The sequence below is a fragment of the Microtus oregoni genome, unplaced genomic scaffold (assembly GCF_018167655.1).
Source record: "Microtus oregoni isolate MIOR12 unplaced genomic scaffold, Mior012 000048F_ref0000485, whole genome shotgun sequence".
Classification (NCBI taxonomy): Eukaryota; Metazoa; Chordata; class Mammalia; order Rodentia; family Cricetidae; genus Microtus; species Microtus oregoni.
Genome location: NW_024543222.1, coordinates 116,576 through 137,083, shown reverse-complemented (window position 1 = coordinate 137,083; position 20,508 = coordinate 116,576). Strand labels below are relative to the sequence as shown.

General features: G+C 47.6%; 1 protein-coding gene across 3 annotated transcripts in view; it reads left to right on the top strand.

Moving 5' to 3' along the window:
- Nucleotides 1-20,508, top strand: part of Rptor (regulatory associated protein of MTOR complex 1) — a 309,261-nt gene that overhangs the window by 183,359 nt on the left and 105,394 nt on the right. The window lies entirely within an intron of this gene.

The following is a 20,508-nucleotide window of genomic DNA, read 5'->3' as shown; positions in this document are numbered from 1 at the left end:
GCTAAGGTCACTGAGAAGTATGTCTCTCTCCTGTTCTGATTTCTCTGCTTCTGAAATAGTAGTATCTCATGCCTCTAACCTTGGCCTGTGTTTGACTCCTCTCTACTCATCCCGACCTCTATCAGAAGTATGAAAAACTTGGGGAGGTTTTGGAACCCCACATTTTCCAAAATTACTAGATGAATGTTTTTCCAAGTTGGGATACACAGGAGTATGTGTATGAAAATATCCAAGGCCCGAATTTGTTAAGGTAATGAGAAAAGCAAGTGTCCTCCGTGAGTCTCCCTAGGAAAGTGCTTTCCATGCACGTGAGGGCACCCACTCCAGACCCTGCCCAGGGCAGAGCTGCATGCACACCACTGGCACCCACCTCCCATGCCATAGTAAGTGAAAACTGCAGTCGGATTTGTTTTCCATGTGTCATAAACACTGGGCACAAAGGCATGAAGAAGCATGAGACTTGGGGTTGAGGGTGTGGACACAGTTGTAGTAATAAGAGCGGCAGGGCTGCGTCCCCGGCACCTGGCCGCCCACATGGCTAGGAGCTGCGGTGGGCTGCGTTCCCACCCAGCTCTGCACGGCTAGCTTTACCCAAAATAATTACACGGAAACTGTATTCTTTTAAACACCACTTGGCCCATTATATCTAGCCTTTTCTCGGCTAACTCTCGCACCTGGACTAGCCCATTTCTAATAATCTGTTTAGCCCACGAGCTGGCTTACCAGGAATGATCTTAACCTGCTTCTGCCTGGAGTGGGAGAATCATGGCGACTCACTGACTCAACTTCTTTCTCCCAGCCTTATGTTCTGTTTACTCCGCCTACCTAATTTTTTAACCTATGAGGGCCAAGCAGTTTTTTTATTGCTTAACCAATGAAATCAACAGATAGAAAGATGACCCTCCTTCATCATTTCCCCTTTTTCTGTTTAAACAAAAAAGAAAGGCTTTAACTTTAACATAGTAAAATTACATATAGCAAAACAGTTATTAAGCAAGAATCACAGTTACAATATTTATATCTATTTTATCTTCTATCATAACTAAGGAAAACTATAACTATCTATTCATTCTTCAACTCCATCAAAGACTCCAGAAGGATATAATATTACCTAAGTAAACAAGAACTAAGAAACTTCAAACTCTAGAAATGACAGAGACATCTCGCTGCCTGGACAGTCACCCAAAGTTCTTTTGTACCCTTGGGGCATCCATCTTCAGCCTTCAGGCACATAGTATCCAGCAGACATTTTCATCAAGCAAGAAATTCCAAAGACAGTTCAGTCACTTTCTGCTGTGTTCTGCAGAATGTCTCGCAGACTCTTTCATGAGTCAGGAACCCCGAAAGACCATCTCACCTTTAGGCAAGTTTAGCAGTCCTCTCTCTGCGGGTGTTTTGTGTCCAGTTTATGCATCAGTCCAGGCAAGAGCAGTTTCTTGCCCAAATGGCTATCAAACTCCATAAGGATCCTCTTCGATGCCCATCTTCCTCTTGAAGTAGATTGGTGCCGCCAGGAGCAGATATGTCTCATTGTCATGAAAAGTCCTAAGTTATTAAAACATTAAATGCCATATTCTGCAGTCTTTGAAAGATATGAAGAATGCCTATCTGAAATATATCTCTATATATATAGAAAATCTAAGTAACATGACTACAAACTTGACTATTATTTATGATTATTCATCAACAACCTATATTTCCTAATTATACATTTTAAAAATGAACTACACAATCACAACACCTTATTCAAGATCAGAAATACATATACATATAACAAAATTGACCTTAAAATCCATACCAATGCAAATTATTCATACCTATATCATTTCCCCCTTTAAATGTAAAAGAACATTTATAAACAATATTTTGGGAACATGGGCGCAGTTTTTTCTCTCCAAACTGCTTCCTGCTGAATGGGGACGTCGTTAATTAGGTCTTTCATGGTATAACCTGTGTGCTAGTTTCATCTCAGTTGGCAGTTGAGCGAAGCAATTTTCTGAAGATGTTCACAGCAACTTTTCGGGAGGTCGTGGTCTATCATACCAAATTGGGATAGAAGAAATCCACAGGGTCTGGTCCTCTGTGAAAACAAAAGAAGACCCTTTCCAAAGCATCATATCCTTAGACCCAAATTCTGAAGCCATAATACCCTTATATCCATTCTGGTTTAGCTTGGTAGCCCATGTAATGAAATGTCTCTCTGTACTTAGCTCCTTCATAGTCAAAAATTTTAAAGAAAACACAATGTACATAATCCAGACTCTCTGTGAATTTTCCATTTTTACGTGGCTTATTTTTCTTTATTTCTTTTAATCTACAACTATCTGTACTCTGTCTCTTTAAAGACTTTACCTTTTTTTTTAAAACCATTAACTTTATTCTCTATATTGTTTTCTTCTCTCTCTCAAGCCTATGTACACTCATCCAACAATGTGGTCTTTTATGTCTGAATCTGTTTTATTGTGAGTCTGTAACATTTTTTTTTATTATCCAGGAGCATTTCTTAAAATGTTAAGCACTTCTTAAAAACTTAAGTTGCGCCACATAGGGGTAATATGGTACCGTCTGTTTCCTGCTGAGTCTAAACCTTAAGTGCGCTATTATTATGGTAATTACGGCAGTTCCTGCCTGAGGTCAGCACAGTTCAGCAAGGAGCAGCTGCTCCTGCCTCAGATCCATTGGTGCCCCTGAGCTGAGCACAGTTCCAGGCACACAGCAAGTCCACATTGGAGTCACACTCAGCAGTTTAATTTTGAGACTGAGCGTGCAGCATAGAAACTCTTTTTATCCAAGTTACAACCAAATCTGATACGCAGAGCACTGCGCAGTCTGAAAACATGTCTATTCCGCCATGCTCTTCTGCCTGCCTAAGCCTGATTCTGCCGTCTGCCCAGGTGCAGGCAGGGAGCGCTGAGAGCAGTCTCCTTCCTATCCCAAGCTCCCAAGCGGGAACACAAACATCCAGTCCCATAAAATCCATTGAAATGCTTTAAAGCCAGAGTTTGCACTGGCGGCACAGTCCCAAGAAGCCGCAGTTTAAAATGACACAGCTTTTTTTTCTGCTGCTGTTGTCGAATCAGGAAACCTCTCTACAGCATGTCACCAACAAACAGCAAAAATCTGTATTAAATTCTTTCTCCCTTATTTTTAAGCCCTCTCAGGTTTTTAAGAGGATTTAGTCCATCACGTAGGGTGCCACTCTGTTGAAATAAGAGCGGCAGGGCTGCGTTCCCGGCACCCGGCCGCCCACATGGCTAGGAGCTGCAGCAGATTATAAGAAATGGGCTAGTCCAGGTGCGAGAGCTAGCCTAGAAGAGGCTAGATAGAAATGGGCCAAGCGGTGTTTAAAAGAATACAGTTTCCGTGTAATTATTTCGGGTAAAGCTAGCCGTGGGGGCGGCCGGGTGCCGGGGACGCAGCCCGCCGGTCCTACTTCAATAGTCAGTGGACACAAGGCCCTGGGCTTGATTCCCCAGCATTGTCCAGTAAAGAAGAAAAACAGCTACTTCAGCTGAACAGCAAAGTTGTAAGCAGAGACTGCTCACTTGTCTCCCAGCCACCCAGACCCGAATAATCACACAGAAACTGTATTAATTAGAACACTGTTTGGCCAATGGCTCAAGCATATTCCTGGCTAACTCTTACATCTTAAATTAACCCATTTCTATTAATTTGTGTATTGCCACAAGACCGTGATTTACGTGTAAGGTTCCAGTGTCTCTCTCTCCTTTGGCAACTATATGGCATCTCTTTGACTCCACCTACTCTCTCTATATATATCTCTTCCAGCCTGGCTATATTCTCCCCTGCCATGGGCCAAAGCAGCTTCTTTATTAACTAATGGTAATAAAACATATTCAGAGCATACAGAGAGAATCCCACATACAAGGGTAACTTGAAACAGGAGAAGGAGCAACAATACCATGGAATTCTGACTCTTTCCATATATAAAAATTACAGAGTGTATATATTTTTATTGCAAAAAATGCAGCATGTAAAATACATCTATACCTCACTAATAGTCATCAAAATACAACGAAGACCACTACATGCAATTTGAGGCTAGTGTTTCCTTTTGGGTTTTGAATTGCCATCTAAGCTTAAGGGTATATCCATTCACAGTGGATGACATGGAAAAGTAGTGGCTGCCAGCAGGGCACATGGGAGGTTCAGAAATCCCTTGCCAAGCAGGGCTGAGTCTTAACAGAGCAGTTTGGAAACCAAAGCACAGTGCACGGCAGAGTGGGGCTGTTGGTAGACAGTAGGTCTGGGTGGTGGTGCTTCATTTAGGAGTTAAGCAAGCTGCCCTTAGCCAGACACAGGTCAGTTGGCCTGGTACAGACGCAGTAGAAAGAGGTAGAGCCTCTGGTGTCACCCGTGCCTTCTCAATTATGGTATGACAAACTGTGCTGGCTTCCTTACCTGATTCGTGTGTAAGAATGTGACCTAGGAGCACATTTGCTGATTTTCTTAGCTCTGTAAGTGGTGATGGAACCCACAGATGGATGGTGACCCGTGCGCACACACCCCTTTCTGTCTGTGTGTTCTTACTGCTCACAAATGTTAAATACTTGTCATCAGGGACCACAGTGATGCTGCTGCTCAGACCAAGGAGCAGGGCAACAGACAAGGGCTGGGCAATGCTGGTTCACATGATCTCCACAAAGTTCAGTTGTCCCTTTCTCGGACTGTGGGAGACAGGTTATGCTCTCCCCGGAAAGTCTTCATGGTGTGTCCCCACCCTTGGCTCAGGTCGTTTCTGGGGCCTCAAAGTCATGCTAGACCTCTTGCCAGGGCTGGTGTACAGGAAGGATGGTGTGACCCCGCGGACGTCAGTGACCTGTGACACAGCCACTGTGTTCCTGGGACTTCACTCTTGAGAAGTGAAACCCGAGGCTCGAGCTATGGCTCAGTGGTTAAGAGCACTTGCTGCTCCTGCAGAGGACCCAGGTTTGTTTCCCAGCATTCATAAGGCAGCTCACAAGTGTCTGTAACTCCAGTTCCAGGGGATCAGATGCCTTATTTTGACCTCCACAGGCTCCTGCTCGCGTGTGGTGCACATACAAACAAGCAGGCACACACATATGCACATAAAATAAAATAAATATTTTTTGAAAACGAAAGGAAAAATGAAACCTACAGAATAATCCACATGGAGTTACATGAGGACCAGAAACTGCTGTCAGCAGGAAAAGAGAAGATGTGACTCACACAGCACAGGTGGTTGCAGAAGCCAGTCTCTGTAGTGATGAGGCTAGCAGGCCTACTTTACATCCCGCACGGCTAGCTTTACACTCGAAATAACAACACAAAAATTGTATTCTTTTAAACACTGCCTGGCCCATTATATCTAGCCTCTTCTTGGCTAACTCTCATATCTTGCTTAACCCATTTCTAATAATCTGTGTAGCACCACAAGGTGGTGGCTTACCGGGAAGAATTCTAGCCTACATCCGTCTCTGGTCGGAGCTTCATCGCATCTGCCTCACTGCCTTCTACCCATCATCCTCTTCTGTTTACTCCACCTACCTAATTTTCTGTCCTATCAGAGGGCCAAGGCAGTTTCTTTATTAACCAATGAGAGTAACACATAGACAGATGACCCTCCTCCATCAAGTCTCCAAGAGTGGCATTCTGTAAAACACAGACCTGTGGGATGGGAGGAAGTAGGTGAGGACTGTGGAGAACACCCGAGGGACTAATAAGGAAGTGTCCTGCCCGTGGCCCCAGAGATGCCTTCGTATGTTAAAGCCATAGACTTCACACCAAAGGAAGTCATTTAGGTATGTAACACACACACCAATGGAGTTAATGTAAATGTGGGGTCAGGTAGCAGTGCACTAGGAGGGTACTGCCCAGAATCTCTGGGGCCATAGAGTTGGCAACCACTGTGAACAAAATGACCAGACAAGAAACAGCACCCAGGGAAGATCAAGGGCTGAGAGAAGTGGTTTCTTCCGCTTCATGGGCAAGTCATTTCCTATTCACTATTAGAACTTGCCATTGAGGACTGGCAAGCAGTGGTGGGCATCCTTCCGCCCAGGAAGAAAAGACCAGCGCTTCTACCAGACATCACTTTCCCAGATGGGACCTCACACCCTCGCACTTCTGCTTTTCCCAACCAGCAGGGTCAGCCGTGATTAAAAGTTGATGCCAAAGACTAGGTGTGGTGTTTGTTTATTTGTTTTTTTGTGTGTAGTTCTTGCATATATGTATATGTGCCCTGTGGGTGCTATGAGCAAACCTCAGGTCCTCTGGAAGAGCAGCAAGTGCTTTTAACCACTGAGACATCTCTCCAGCACTTGGGTTTTTTGTTTGGTTGTTTGTTTGGTTGGTTGGTTGGTTGTTTTTCACACAGGGTTTCTCTGTGTAGCTTTGGAGCCTGTCCTGGAACTTGCTCTGTAGACCAACTGTGCTATGATTAAAGTGATTAAAGGCGTGCGCTACCACCACCTGGCCGTTAGTTTGTTTGTTTGTTTGTTGAGTTAAGGAAGATGTAGTGTGTTGTCACTAGGGTGGGCATGTTTCTGAATGAGTCTGGGAGGAGCGGTGGCGAGAGAACACGGGACTCCACCATGCAGTGTTGAGAGCTTGGGAATGCAGCTCTAGTTGTGAAGTTTAAAAGCAGAAATGCTGGTTTCCGAGAAGACTGCGTGGCAGAGAACGTGCTGAGGTTGATTTAACAGTCTTAGTGTTGCAGTCGTCATTGTGCCGTGGTTAAGGTGTTGGCTTGGGTCTGAGTCACAAAGAGCAGTCTATTTCAGTTGAAACGGACACAAAGCAACATTTGCCACTCGAAACCATATCGCTGCTCTCCCTTGTAGCTTGACAAGGGTTAAATTGAGTGTGAATGGGTGAATCATATTTTTATTTTTATGCCAGGACAAATTACAAACTTGAGAATTACACCACCCTCAGAGAAAACCTGATGCAGAGCCCCAGAACTCACCGGCTACATTCAATCGAGTTCTGAGATGATGTGTTTTTCACCTTTGCTTGAGGGATGCTGCCATTTTAAAGAAAGTTTTAGACTTTTTTTCTATTATGTTACAGTATTGTAAGAAGGTTTGATTTCAGACAAATTGAAACACGTTGCTCTGAGTGGTCCTGCACAATCCTCATTTCATCCTCTCTGTTAGTATCTTGACGTCTCCTCAAAACTTCCCCAGTTTCTGTGCAGTGCCTGTACCTGTGTGGCGCTCTACCTCCTCCTAGTCCATCCCACCCTCCTTGCTGGTCCACTTGATGCCAGCGCTGCGCTTATGCGCCTCTGAGTTTTCACAGAACTCAAGCTTTGGCCTAGCTCTCCATAGTCACAGCCTCTGACTGCCCTCCCACCGTGAACAGGCAGCAAAACAGAGCTGTCTGCAACCACGCAGCAGGGTGTAGAGCAGAACCAGGCTTTTGTTTTTGTCCCTATGTTTTAATTTGTGTACAGGCTTACATCCTGTATTAGGCCATTTTGAAGTTTCTAACATATAGTAGTACTATGGAGACTGGAGGCACAGCTCGGTGGTCAGGCACTTCCCTAGCATGGACAAGGCCATGGGCTCTACACCACTACAACACACACTGCCACAGAGCAGAACATAGAAAGAAAAGAGGTTTTGTTAGCTTACCATTATGGAGATACAAGGTCATGGAGCCACATCTGCTGAGGTCTTGCTAGAAGAGTCCTAGGCAATGCAGTGATTGACATGATAAGATGGGGTGAGTATGTGTATGGTGACTGTTTGTGTCTTCTTCCCCTGACCTCATCTAATCCTTAACCCCTCCAGCGGCCCCCTGGTCTGCACAGGGGCTGAGGTCACTCCTTGAAACTTTGGAGGATGCACTCTCGGCATATCCAAGCCATAGAACACCCTTTCTTCAGGATGTGAAAGATAAGGGGAGATGTAGCACAGAGTGGAAGGACACGAGGCCATGGGGCCCTAGGACATGCTGTCAGTGGGAACTGCTCTCCTGCTGCTGTTGCTGCTGGACACGGTGCTCTAAGAAGCGAGTGTCTTCATGGTTATCCTGGAGGCCACAGCCTGCTGGTTTCCCATGGGTCATGGCCCCTTGCTTTATCATGCATCTGCACACAAGCTGTACAGGCAGAATGTTGGGACCTGTTGTCTGAGGGTGAGTCTCCAAGAGTGTACTTGTCACCAGCATGCCACTGGGCAGCATGCCCTGGCACAGGAGCCCAGGGACACTTTTCTGGAAGTAGGGCCCAAGAGCCAAGATCCTTTATCCCAATGCTGAGAGCCTGAGCAGGCTCCACTGTGCTTGGTCCACTCCCCAGCTCCAGCTCCACAGGAAGGACAGTCTCTGCGGGCCAGGCTTGCACGCGCCACAACACAGTGCCAGCTGAGCCAGGTTGGCTCCAGAGCCCCAGAACATTTAAAAAGCCCTTTAATATTCTGTCTCTTTAAAACTTTGTTGAAATGAAGTGATCATAGAATAGTTACTTGCTTCTCTGTTGCATGGTCAGCACTTAAATTGGTTCAGGTCTGTTTCGAAGTACCCATGACTCCTGTCGCCTCAGAGCCCTCTCATCCAGGTACGAGCAGCAGATGGGCTTGTGCGGTGTATCCAGAGATGCGTGTTCACCCCAGCTGCCTTCCTGGCTCACTCAAAAACCCCAAGGAGCAAAAGCCCAGCCTCCCCACCCAGGCAGCATGAGTGTTCTCTTAAAAAATGTATAAATAGCTGATGGTTTGAGAATCATGGAATATTTCAAAATATATAAATTTTTGAGTAGTTGAGAGATTTTAATAAAAACATTTGCTCGATATTGACAAAGCTGTCAGGGGAGTTGCTGGGTGAGGTTTGTGTAATTGGCTGGGTGACATACATGGTCACGTGCCCCTGCTCACTGTGGCTAGTCTTTCGCAGAGAGTTGGAGCTCTGAGTTTTCCAAATCTCATTTGCATTAAAGCTGACAGGGAATCCATCATCATTTTGACTCGGGCTGATGGACTCCTCCTGGGTGGTTATGGTACAGCGTCTACCCCTTGTGCTTTCTCCAGGGACAGTGTGGCCTTGGTGCAGAGCTTGGAAGCCTCCTGTGAGTTCTTGTGTGTGCTGACCTTGGATCCGAATTAATTGGTGGGCTAGACTGTTTCAGTTACAGTTATCAGAGCAAACAGTGGTGGCTGTCTGTTCAGTTCCTTGATTCCAGTCCATTTTCTCCGTAGCTGCTCATTATTCTGAACAAAATCCTGAGCTCTGTGGATTAGTGAGAGACTGGAGAGGAAAGCCCTGAGCGTCAGTGCTCTAAGGAAACCCCAGTGAGCCCTAGCGAGGCAGGGTGTGAGGATCTGGAGTTACGAGAGCTTACCGGGATAAACAGATGCTAGCAGACTTGTAGCTGCACATAAGCACAACATTAGCGGGGCTTCAGTTAGAGCTGCAATTGATTGTTCTGGCTTTTCAAGGATTCTAAACATTCGTTTGTATACAGTCTTATTCTTTCGTTTGGCTCACCATGTGGAAGCCTTTCTGCTAATCACACCTGTGTCACACTATGAGTGACTTTGGTTCTGGTCCACCCAGCCAGTATGACGAGTCTGCACAGATGGGCTGAGAACACAGGCATTTGTTTCCTCGTGATAAAAGATCCCCAAGGGAGCCGGGCGGTGGTGGCGCACGCCTTTAATCCCAGCACTCGGGAGGCAGAGGCAGGCGGATCTCTGTGAGTTCGAGGCCAGCCTGGTCTACAAGAGCTAGTTCCAGGACAGGCACCAAAGCTACAGAGAAACCCTGTCTCGAAAAACCAAAAAAAAAAAAAAAAAAAGATCCCCAAGGGGAATGGACATCTCTCCTGGCACACATGTCCTTTGTCCATGTGTCCTGCCTGCCACTCCTACTTCTTTCTCACACCCACCACCGGTGTTGTGCACAGGCCTCCCCGGGGGGAAGCATTTCACTGAGCTTTCAGCTGTGGCCCATGAGAATCGTAGCAGCCACTGCAGGTGAGAGCCCTGAAGTCCCGCCGGCCTTTGGTGCTCTTAGGAAGCCGACTGGCTTGTTCTTTCTCATTTGCTGTGGGGGGTGGAAGCTAGGACCTCATGTACACCATACCATGGAGCTGCGCCCCGGCACCGGGGTGTGGTTGTTGCCACCTGGTTTTCTTTCCATCTTCGTGAGATTGGGTCTGACAATACTTCTGCTGTCAGCCAGTTAGAAACCCACCCTGAGTTGTGTTGTTATCTGTCTTTGTTGTCACTAGAGAAGGGACTGAGCTCCGCACTGTGGACTTGCTGGGTGGATATGGTGGGGACCAGGGTCAGTTTTCAGAGGTTGCCTTATTGCTATGCTCCAGATACGGTTCCTCAAGACACCAAGGTAGCCTTAGCAATTACCTGCAGGTGCCACACGCCTCATGTGGGTGTTTCGTTACCTTTAGTATCTTAAAGCTAGGGAAGGTATCTGTTTTCCAGTGTCTGCTGTGTCTGGGAGGAAGAGCGAACTCCCTTGAGCCCCCTCCGTGCTTCTAATTATCCTTGCTCACCTATCGCCTGATGAATATGCCTGTTGCTGCTGCAATGCATATTTATATTCCGAATCCTTTGAGAGAGTGGCAATAAGATCCATGCTTGCAAATTAAGGGACATTTTTCAGCTCTGAAACAAAGTAATGAAACGCTTAAACAGTGCTGGAAATATTAGGGTTCTCGGAAAGCTCCAGGGATCCTACAGATGTTGAACCTGCTCCAAGAGGCGGTTAGTTAGTATTCTGATCACTAGAGGCACAAAGTGTACAAAAAATTATTCATGATTAGCATCGATTGTGTAAACACGTACTCTAAAGAGCTAACGGGCATGTCTGGAGCAGCACAGCTGCCGCTGGTGCTCCTGCTGCTTCAGAGGCTGCAGGACCATCTACCTCCAGGTGCCCGCTGCCCTAGCGTGGACTTGATTCTGGATTTGAAACCACGTAGCTTTCATCACATTCTAAAATAGCACTTGCTGAGCACCCCTATATGCCCAGTCCTGTGTGGAGGGCTTTGTATATTATCCCCTTCCCTTTTCTTGTTGGAGGTTTTTTGTTGTTATGTTTGTTTGTTTGCTTGTTCAAGTAGTCAGTCCTGGCCATCCTGGAACTCACTCCATAGATGGGGTGGCCTTGAACCAGATCTGCCTGACTCCTTAGTGCTGGAATTAAAGGCGTGTACCACCACCACCCGGCTATATCACCTTCCTAAAGGGCCCTTTGAGGGCAAATTTTGTCATCCACCTTTCAAGAGCCAAGAAAATGGAACTGCAGAGTGGGTGTGCCTAGCAGTCTGCTGCAGTGGGCATCTGAGCCATGCCATACCCTTCCCTCAGCATCCTCAATTAGGACAGGCGTGGGGACCATGACTGCCCGGGTAGACTCATAATACGGATAGTTTTAAAAGGTAAGCATTAAAAGATACAGGCTTGGTTTTAAAAGTATGTTTCTTTCCGGTGTAGTTATAACAGCTGTTTATAGTGAACAGTCAGCAGTTGATCAGCATGCATGGATCACCAGTCCCTGAGAAATCGGCCCTTGGTCAGCATGGTCAGGACATGATCCTCTGAGTAGCCTCACTGGATCGGGAGAACAAATGCCCAGGGCCTGCACAGAGAGTTGGAACACTAACAGGCAGAAAACTGGATCTCCGCCTGCCAACCCGAGCCCTCACCCACACATCCAGTCACCTGCCCCTCGCCTCATCTCCAGGTGGTCACCTGAGCCTGGCACCTTTTACTCACACTCCTGTCAAGGCAACACCTCTGCCTACAAGGAGTTCCATGGTTTGTTCTGATGGGCGAGCTCAGAAAGAAACTCAGCTGTGCAGCAACATCACAGATGAGTCTTGGAGAAAGGATGTCAGGACTCAGAGGCTGCCATGGGGCACCTGCATACAACATGCACCGCTTCCTTTTTCTTCACAGAGGGGCCTCAGCACCGTGCCTGTCAGTCTCTCTGTGGCACTGACTTCATTTCTGCCCAGCTCAGAGTTTTGGTCCTAAGGAAACCAGGTGTGCTGGGAGCCAAGATTTCTCATTGAATATAGCTGCCAGGCAGAGCACAGTCAGCCACAGTGAGACAGAACTTGTGCCTCACCTGAACGCTTGACCCACCTTTCTGGTGGCAACTTCTGTTTAACTAAGGGCTGACTCCTGAGCATAGCTGTTGCCTGGCAAGCTGCCTGTCACTGCAGTCACATGTCTGGGAAAGCTGGCCTCTCGGCTGATTCCTGTGCCAGATGCGCACACATCCCCTTTGTCTCCGTGCCTTTGTCTGTACTCAGTGCTGTTACCTCCGGCATTAACATTGGGTTACACCACCACATGCAGACCTCCTGACATTCCTTCCTGTCCCTCAGAGCTCCCGTCTGAGCTCGTTTCTCTTTACCTCTGGTGCACATCTACTGGGGAAATTCTATCTGTCTGAAGATGCCATAATTTCCCCGTATTTGTTTGCATGGTTTTAGATCAACATTACCAGGAGACTGTCAATAAAATACCCGGAGTTAACTGTGATTTCATGAACCACTGCTACCAGCAGGGTGGGTCCACAGTGCTCTTATCTCACCCCACCCCTCCTGATCCCCAAGCCCAGGCCACCTTGGGCCTGCCTTCCCATGTGCTGGAGTTGGCTTTTCCAGAATGTCGTGGAAGTGGAACCCTTGGAAGTGTGTTTGTGTGGGTTCTTTGAAACTCTGACAGACTTGGTGTACTGGTGCTACGTTCCTTACTACAAGCGGGGTCCTGTTGTGTGTCAGTTTGCTTCACCTGATGGTGGGTCATTTTGGTTGTTATACAGCAGTCAGTCATCTGTGGTCACATGTGGAAATGCTGTTTGTTTCCCCTGTGTGTGAGATGGCTGGTGGAGTGGTGGGTGTGCGTTTAATACTAAAAAAGAAGTTACCAGGCTGGCTTCTATCATGTGGACCATCTTTGCAGGTATGAGGGACTACCATTCTGGATCCGCGTCCACTCCTAGTGTCCTGCGTTTTCTGAGTCAGCGGTTCCAGAGGACATATACCGTCTGGTGTCAGGATTTGAACTTAAATTGACTGGAGCACCTTCATGTGTCGGTGCTGTTGGCTTATGTTCCTGAGGGAAATGGGTGTGCCTTCAAGTCTCTGGCCAGTTCTTAAATTGTGTTTGTCTTCAAGTGTGTTGGGTGTCAGTAGTCAGAGCCCTGTATTGTTAACAAGTTTGAAAAGTCTGTACCTTGTGTTTTTGTCTTCAAAGCAGTCCTTCAAAGGGAAGCTTTTCATTCTGATGAGATCTGATCTCACAGATTTTTCTTCTATGGTTTGTGATTCTGTGTCCCACTTAAAAAGGCTTTGCCTGACTCTTCCAGGGCTGTTGACCTTTTTCCCTAGAAGTTTTACAGCTTTAACTTTTGTTTAAGTTTATGCTTCAGCTTAGAATGTTTTTGTATGTTGTGTACAGTACTGTTCAAAGTTCTTTTTCCGTCATGGCAGGGGAGCTGTGGATCTGTCTGTCCTGCCTGAGCCACCGTCTCCATCAATGTACTTAAGGCTTGCTTGTTTCGTTTTGTTTTAACTAGGGAAGCTGCAAGTATTTAAATTTCGTTTTAGTATTTTAGGGGCTGGAGAGATGGCTCAGAAGTTAAGAGCACTGGTTATTCTTCCAGGGATCCTGAGTTCGATTCCCAGCAGCCAAGCCACATAGTGGCTCCTAACCATCTACAATGAGATCTGGCGCCCCATTCTGGCCTGCAGACACACATGCAGGCAACGCTGTGTACATAGAAGAGAAATCTTTTTCAAAGTGCTCTTACCTAAACTGTGCTGTTGTTTGGCTGGGGGTCATTGTTGTCCAGACCATGAACATAGCATGCTTTGGTTATTCGTTTTTTGTTTTGAGACAGGGCATGTATATATTCATATCCCTGTCTGACCTGAAACTTACTGTGTAGACCAGATGGGCCATGGCCTCACATAGATCTTCCTGCCTCTGCCTGCTGCGTGCTGGGTTTGAAGGCGTGTGCTACTACCACGCCCAGCAGTATACCTATTTGAAACACTCATCTCTGGGTGCTTTGTAGTTAGTTTTCTTCTTCCCTTTTCCCCTGTGGGTTCCTTAAGTGCCTAGTGCCATCAAGCACTAATAACCCGTGATTGTGGGAAGTGCAGAGCTCTTGGGTGGAGTGGTCTGGTCTGGGTGAGTCCAGGGGAATGTTTTCTTAGCCCGAAGAAATAAAAGACCAATAATTTGAAGTCATGTGAAGGCTGAGGAGAGCCCGTGGCTTCTTTGTCTGGTTCTGGTCCAGTACGTGCCCTGAGAGGGCTGAAGTACAGAAGAGGAAGCTTCCTGTCAGCAGTGTCCTGCACACCCAGGAGGTCGGTCTCATTGCACGTGCAAGGACATGCCCATGTGTTGACAGAGTCCCAAAGAAATCACAGAGTCCTACATTAATCATAAACTGATTGGCCTGGTAGCTCAGGCTTCTTATTAATTAATTCTTATAACATACAAGCCCATAATTCTTGTCTGTATTAGCTACATCTTGCTTCCTCTGCATCTGGTTCCCAACTGCAGACTGTGTTTCTCTCTTCCCAGCATTTTCGTTGCCCCACCTCTACTTCCTGCCTGGCTACTGGCCAATCAGCATTTTATTAAAAATAATACAAGAGACAGGATAAAAGACCATTGTCCCACAGCACCCATGTATGATGGGTGTTTCCCACACGTGGAAAGCCAGAGTCAGTGTTCAGTGGATTCATTAGTCACTCTCCGCTTTATTCTTTGAGACAGTTCTTGACTGGAGCTCCCCATTCCGGTTGACTAGCTGGGATCTGTCTCCTCTTCCCCAGCAAAGGAGTTACAGATGGGCACTGCTGTACCTGGTTTTTATATGGGTGCTGGGGGATCCAAACTCAGGACTTCGTGTGTGTAAAGCAGTTGCTTTGCCCCTTGAGACAGCTCCCCGCCCACTCGTGTGTGGTGGTGAACTGACCTTGAGTCCCAGGAGTTTGGGCGTCACAGCAGTGGCTGGACTACGTGCCCCTGGTGCCTCACTTGCCTGGAGTCTGTACAAACAGCGATCGTACTCATCTGCTGGGGCAGATCGCAGGTGGGATTCCCAGAGCAGAGCGGGAGCTTGACACAGGCCTGGGCTTCACCATGCTGTCCTCTGGCCTGCCCTGCCTGGACTGGCGGTGTCCGGTTATTTACAGAGGTGTTCGCTGTGCACTGTTGTAGTTGTTTTGCAGACTCCATAAGATACAGTTATGTCATCTGCGAGTGCATACAGTTTTACTTCTTCTTTCCAATTTTTGCATCTCTTATTTCTTTTTCATATTTTGTTGAACTGTCTAGTGCCTTTAGGACAGTATTAAATGGAAACAGTGGAGCTGGGCATCCAAGCTCTGCTCTTAAGGGTCAGTGAAGGAGAAACATTTTGTGTCGTGTTGTTAAGCACAGCGAGCTGTTGGTGTCCCGTGGCTAGCCACTGTCTGGTGGGAAAGTTCCCTTGCCATCACAGATTGATGCTGGAATTTGTTACACACTTTCCCTGCGTCTGTTGAGGTGGCAGAGGAAAGCTGTGATTGCTAAGGTTTGATTATCCCCTTTGTTCTTTTAGTGTGTACATTGCTGTTGAATGTTCAGACAGATCTTGGGCTGCTCTGACTGACCGACCGTCAGCCTGTGGTAGCCTTTTGTACATTGCTCTGTTCCATTGAGATTTTTGAGGATTTGTACACTTACTCTTCATTCTTGGGGTACAGCCACAGCTCAGTATCCTCAGCCTGGACTGGCCCTTCCAAGAGTTCCTGCCTTGCCTGCTCTCTGCTGCCTGCTGCCGTGCTTGTCTTGTGTTTAATTGGTTGTTTGGGTTTGGGTGGGGAGGAGATGTCTTTGACCTAGACTTCAATGTGGCCTTCCCTTGAATAGCTTTCTCTCACTGGTTGTAAGGTTTCTTGTCTGGACTTGGACGGTTGTTCCTTGATGTGTTCATATGTGCATTCTTTGTGGTTGTTCTGCTCTGTGTCTCTGTCATTTCCTGGCCTGGGTGCTGTGGGCTGAATTGTGTGCACTATGGTAACAGCTTTTCAGTGTCTGTCTGTTTGCTGGGGCGAGGGTGGTGCCAGTACAGCAGTGGACACCAGAGCTCCTGAGACTGTCCATGGATCACAGTGGAAACCGCGGATTCCTGACCATTTGGCATTTGTGAATGACTAGTGTGTGTGCACTGTGTATGAGGAGCTCAGGCGACATAGAATACAACTGGGTTGTGGGAAGGGATGTCAGGGCATGTGGTTTGTGGTCTGATTTGGCTTAGGAGAATGTTAACTTAGGAAAAATATTTTTACAAGTATCATAAACACCCATTGTCCATCAAATTAGCTCCAGGCTTCAGGCTCTGCCCTTTAGCTCTGAGTCATTAGGGGAGATGTGTATGCAACCTGTGTCCTAGCTTCAGTGCAGTGCTCTTGGTGGGGCTCTGTGTGGTTCTGTACACTGCGCACAGCTCTGAAGATGCAGCCATTATGTACTGACCCTCGTTTTCAAAGAAATTGCTGGGTTCACCTCCTGTGGTCTTTGTAATGGATCATTTGCAGTAAGCGAGCCTACAAGGTTCTCCGCACAACACAGTCACTGTGGCCATTGAAAAATGAGGATGCACCGTGCCATAGCTAGTTGACTTCATCTGTCTGTGTTAAAATACCTTCCCCCTTTAGAAACTGCCTTTCTTTCCTCAAAAACAAGAGGAGTTTTATTTTCCTTTCTTGTGTAGGGACTATATTTTTAGCGGATAGCTCATTAAACACAAGTAAGCAAAAAGGAATTTTAAAAACACCCATACCCCTGCCCTGCCAAGACACCGTTGGAGCTGTGTGTGTTGTGGGCTGTTTCTTGTGTCGTGGGCGTTTGTGACCAGCATGCAGTGTGTCTTTACACAGTGCCTCTGTGTGTTGCAGGTTGTTTGCTATTGTGCATACTGAGCTGGCCACAGGGATGTGTGCCAGCGTTTCTAGTGGACTTCGGATGGTGGGACTTGTACCATTTTGTTACCTTCTTTCTGTGTCCTCACTCTGTGGGAAAAAGATTGTCTCTGGTGTGATGGTGCCATCGTCCTGGAAGCCAGGGTAATGCTGAAGATTTTGTGCACACAGAGCTTTGTGATCAATCAGTAGTGATTCCGGCATTGGCCCACCAAACACACATGGGCACATGAGCTTGGTGCATTTGTGCCAAGCATGAAGACAGCCTGGACAGCATCACTGTTAAGATATAGAGGCACCACATCCTATGGGGCATTGGAGAAGGCAGCAGAGACCTCTGCAGGCCCTGGAGGATGGAAGGAGGTACCAGAGGAAGGTGTTTGGAGAGGTTACAAACCCGAGCTGTGTGGTAAGGGACTCTGTCTGGACAGTCCTGAGTGCACGGGGTGCCCAGCAGTAAGGATGCGATGTTGACATGTGGAAGTGCTGATGGTGAGTGGAATAGTTTAGGGCGGTTAATGAGTTAGCCCCTGCATTGGTCGGTTGTCCTGCGGTCGTTTTCTGTGGCCGTGAGAAAATACCGTGACAAAAGCAGCTAAGGGTGTAAAGGCTTTATTATCTCACAGTTACAGGTACAGCTTCTCATCTCAGGGAAGTCAGGCAGCAGCGGCTTGAAGCAGCTGGTCACATCCGGTCAAGAGCAGAGAGTGCATGATGCCCCTTCTCCTTTATACAATCTGGGACCCAAATTCAGGGAGTGGCACCATCTGCTTTTAGGATAAGGTGGTCCCCCACAGACTTGTCCCAGACCCACCTGATCTAGACAGTTTCTCACCACAGCTCAAGGTGAGGCTCGGGTGTGGGACAAGTCAACAGTTAAAGGTGGGCATCACAGGTGGTCACCTGAGGCAAGGAGGAAACTGGGGTCTTCAGTTTCAGTGGCCCAGCCTCTGCAGCGCTCCCTCTTGGGATGGTCCAGGTTTCTGTTCTTCCACGTTTCTTAGCATGAAAGCATTTCTGGGGTGCCCAGAGAAGAGTGAGGCTCACTCCAAGAGCCGAGACAGACCCTGAGGACATAGCTGAAGAATAGCACTGAGCCTGACTCCTTCCCTGTCCCCATCTGCAGCTGCCACAGTTACAGTTCTACCCACTGGGCGATGGGGAGTCTTCGGAATGAGTGGGAGCTGCTGCTGTTTTTGAGTTCCATGACTCAGGTTTGTGGGCTGCTGAGATTATGCAGTGTGCTTAGCATTCTGCCAAAAACTCTAAGGAGATTGATACATATCGAGGAAAGAAAGTCATTGCCCATAGGAATGTGTTATCTAGTTACACAGGAAATCAGCCTAGAGAAGCAGTGGTGGGTAATAAAAAGAACTCAGGAAAGGGCTTGGAAGAGTGCAGAAACTGTTCAGAGATAGGGGTGTGTGTGTGTCTGTGTGTGTGTGTATGTGTGTGTGTGTGTGTCAGGAGTGCAGGGACTGTTCAGAGGTGTGTGTGTGTGTGTCAGGAGTGCAGGGACTGTTCAGAGGTGTGTGTGTGTGTGTGTGTGTGTGTGTGTGTGTGTGTGTGTGTGTCAGGAGTGCAGGGACTGTTCAGAGGTGTGTGTGTGTGTCAGGAGTGCAGGGACTATTCAGAGGTGTGTGTGTGTGTGTGTGTGTGTGTGTGTGTGTGTGTGTGTATGAAGAGTCCGGGGACTATTCAGAGGTGGGTGGGTGTCGGGGAGAGCAGGAACTGTTCAGAAGTGGATCTGGTTTTGCAGGAGCTCTACTAAGTTGCCATGTCCAGGGCATCTTGAGCTCCACAGCATAGATGGAACTGCTTCTACACTATGTAGGAATTGACCCCACTGACCAAGAAGGGACGTGGGCAGCATAAACAAGCAGAAGCCAATGCTGCTGTTCCCAGCACTATGCCATCTGGCATTGGGCCAGTCTGAGGAAGCATGGACCAGATTGGCAACAGATTTACAAGATCAGCCATCAACTTGGTCAGATATTGACAGTTTTGAGGCCACAAAGGGATTTTCTCTTTCAGTGCATTGGACAGAAGTCTTTAACCTGTCCCCCAGAAGCCTGGCTGTTCCCGTGGAGTGTGCCCAACCAAAGCTGGGAAGCCCACTCTTCACAGCTGCAGGTGCCTGATGTCATTGAGATTTTAAGTAGAGGCACTCAAGGCCCCTATGGGAAAGACATCAGAGGACTTGGCAGCATTCTAGCTGACACAGGGAGCCCTCCCCCGACAAGATGTGAATTAGAAGGGCTTGGATGGGGACAGCCTTCCTTCCCATCAGGCGGAAGCAGATTGTCACAGGAACTCTGTGCCGCACTTGGGCTAAGGCTGGGGAGCACAAGTGTGAGTAGGGCTCGTAGAGAGGGTCCTTGCTGAAGAGAAGTTAGCAGTTCTGCTCTAAGCTCCTCTTGAGCTCAGGCTGTGAAGAAAGATGTAAAGAATGAAGAACAGCCCACCGCGTGTGAGGCAGGAGAGTCACTGTAGTTGCTCACTGATCTGAGCAGGCTGATAGCCCTGAATGGCAAGGTTTTATGAGGTTAGGGCAGCATTCCCAAACTGAGTCAGGATCCCACAGAGCAGATCAGGAAAGGGTGTTGGTACCTGACTTTCCAGGGGTAGGAGGGCCAATGGTAAGGGCTGTCAGAGATCTGTTGCTTCTAAGGTCAGGAGCACTAAGGGGAACTTTGCTGCTGGCTGCCCTGTGGTTTTCCCGGATTTGAAGGAAGAGGAGTACTGTGGAGCACAAAGGAAGCTGTAGGGTCATGAGGTCTTGGCTGATTTTTTTTTTTTTCCAAGGCCAGAAAGATGTGGGCATCATCAGCTTGCTATAAGCCCTACCTCCTGTATCCCAGGTCTACTTGTTCCTGGTCCTCAGACCTTGTGAGGCAGGTGGTGAGCCAGGCTGTGATCAGTTGTTCACCACTCTTTCTCAAAGTCAAGAACACCCTCAGGACAGCTTAGAATGAAAAGAGCACCTTCCTGGGAGGTGATCCATGGCAGTAGTCCCAAGTCAGTGGTTGGGTCTAGCTAGTTGTGAAACTTGGTATTGAAATAAACCAGACCTCAGTGAGCTCAGACAGCTGGCCCGAAACCACAGGGCAGTTACTAGCCAGATTCAAGCCCGTGTTTGTCTGACGCCAGAGTTCAGACTGGCTGCTTACCCTGTATATCCCTCAACATTGCTCGTCAGTTTGTAAAGACCTCTCATGACTGAGGCCCGATCTGTGAGTGTGCTCTTCCCACAGTCCATGACTCTGTGCTGCCCCAAGTGAGAAACAGACAGGAAGGGCAGGTGCTAGTGAGACACAAGTTGGCAGGGCACTCATAGGAATGAGGCCAAAGGAGGTGGAAGTCATCCGGACATTCAGACACTGAACATGTACTTAGAAATGTCTCCTCGGTAAGGTTTGGATGACCAGTGATGTAACAGGGGTCTGTCTGTCGCCTAAGTGGAAAAGGGTGGCTCCGGAGCAGAGTGGTGGACAGAGTCATCTCATGAGTGACTGCAGAGATGGTGGTAAGGGCCATCAGGGGTGTGGGGTGAAGAAAGAGCGGCCCAA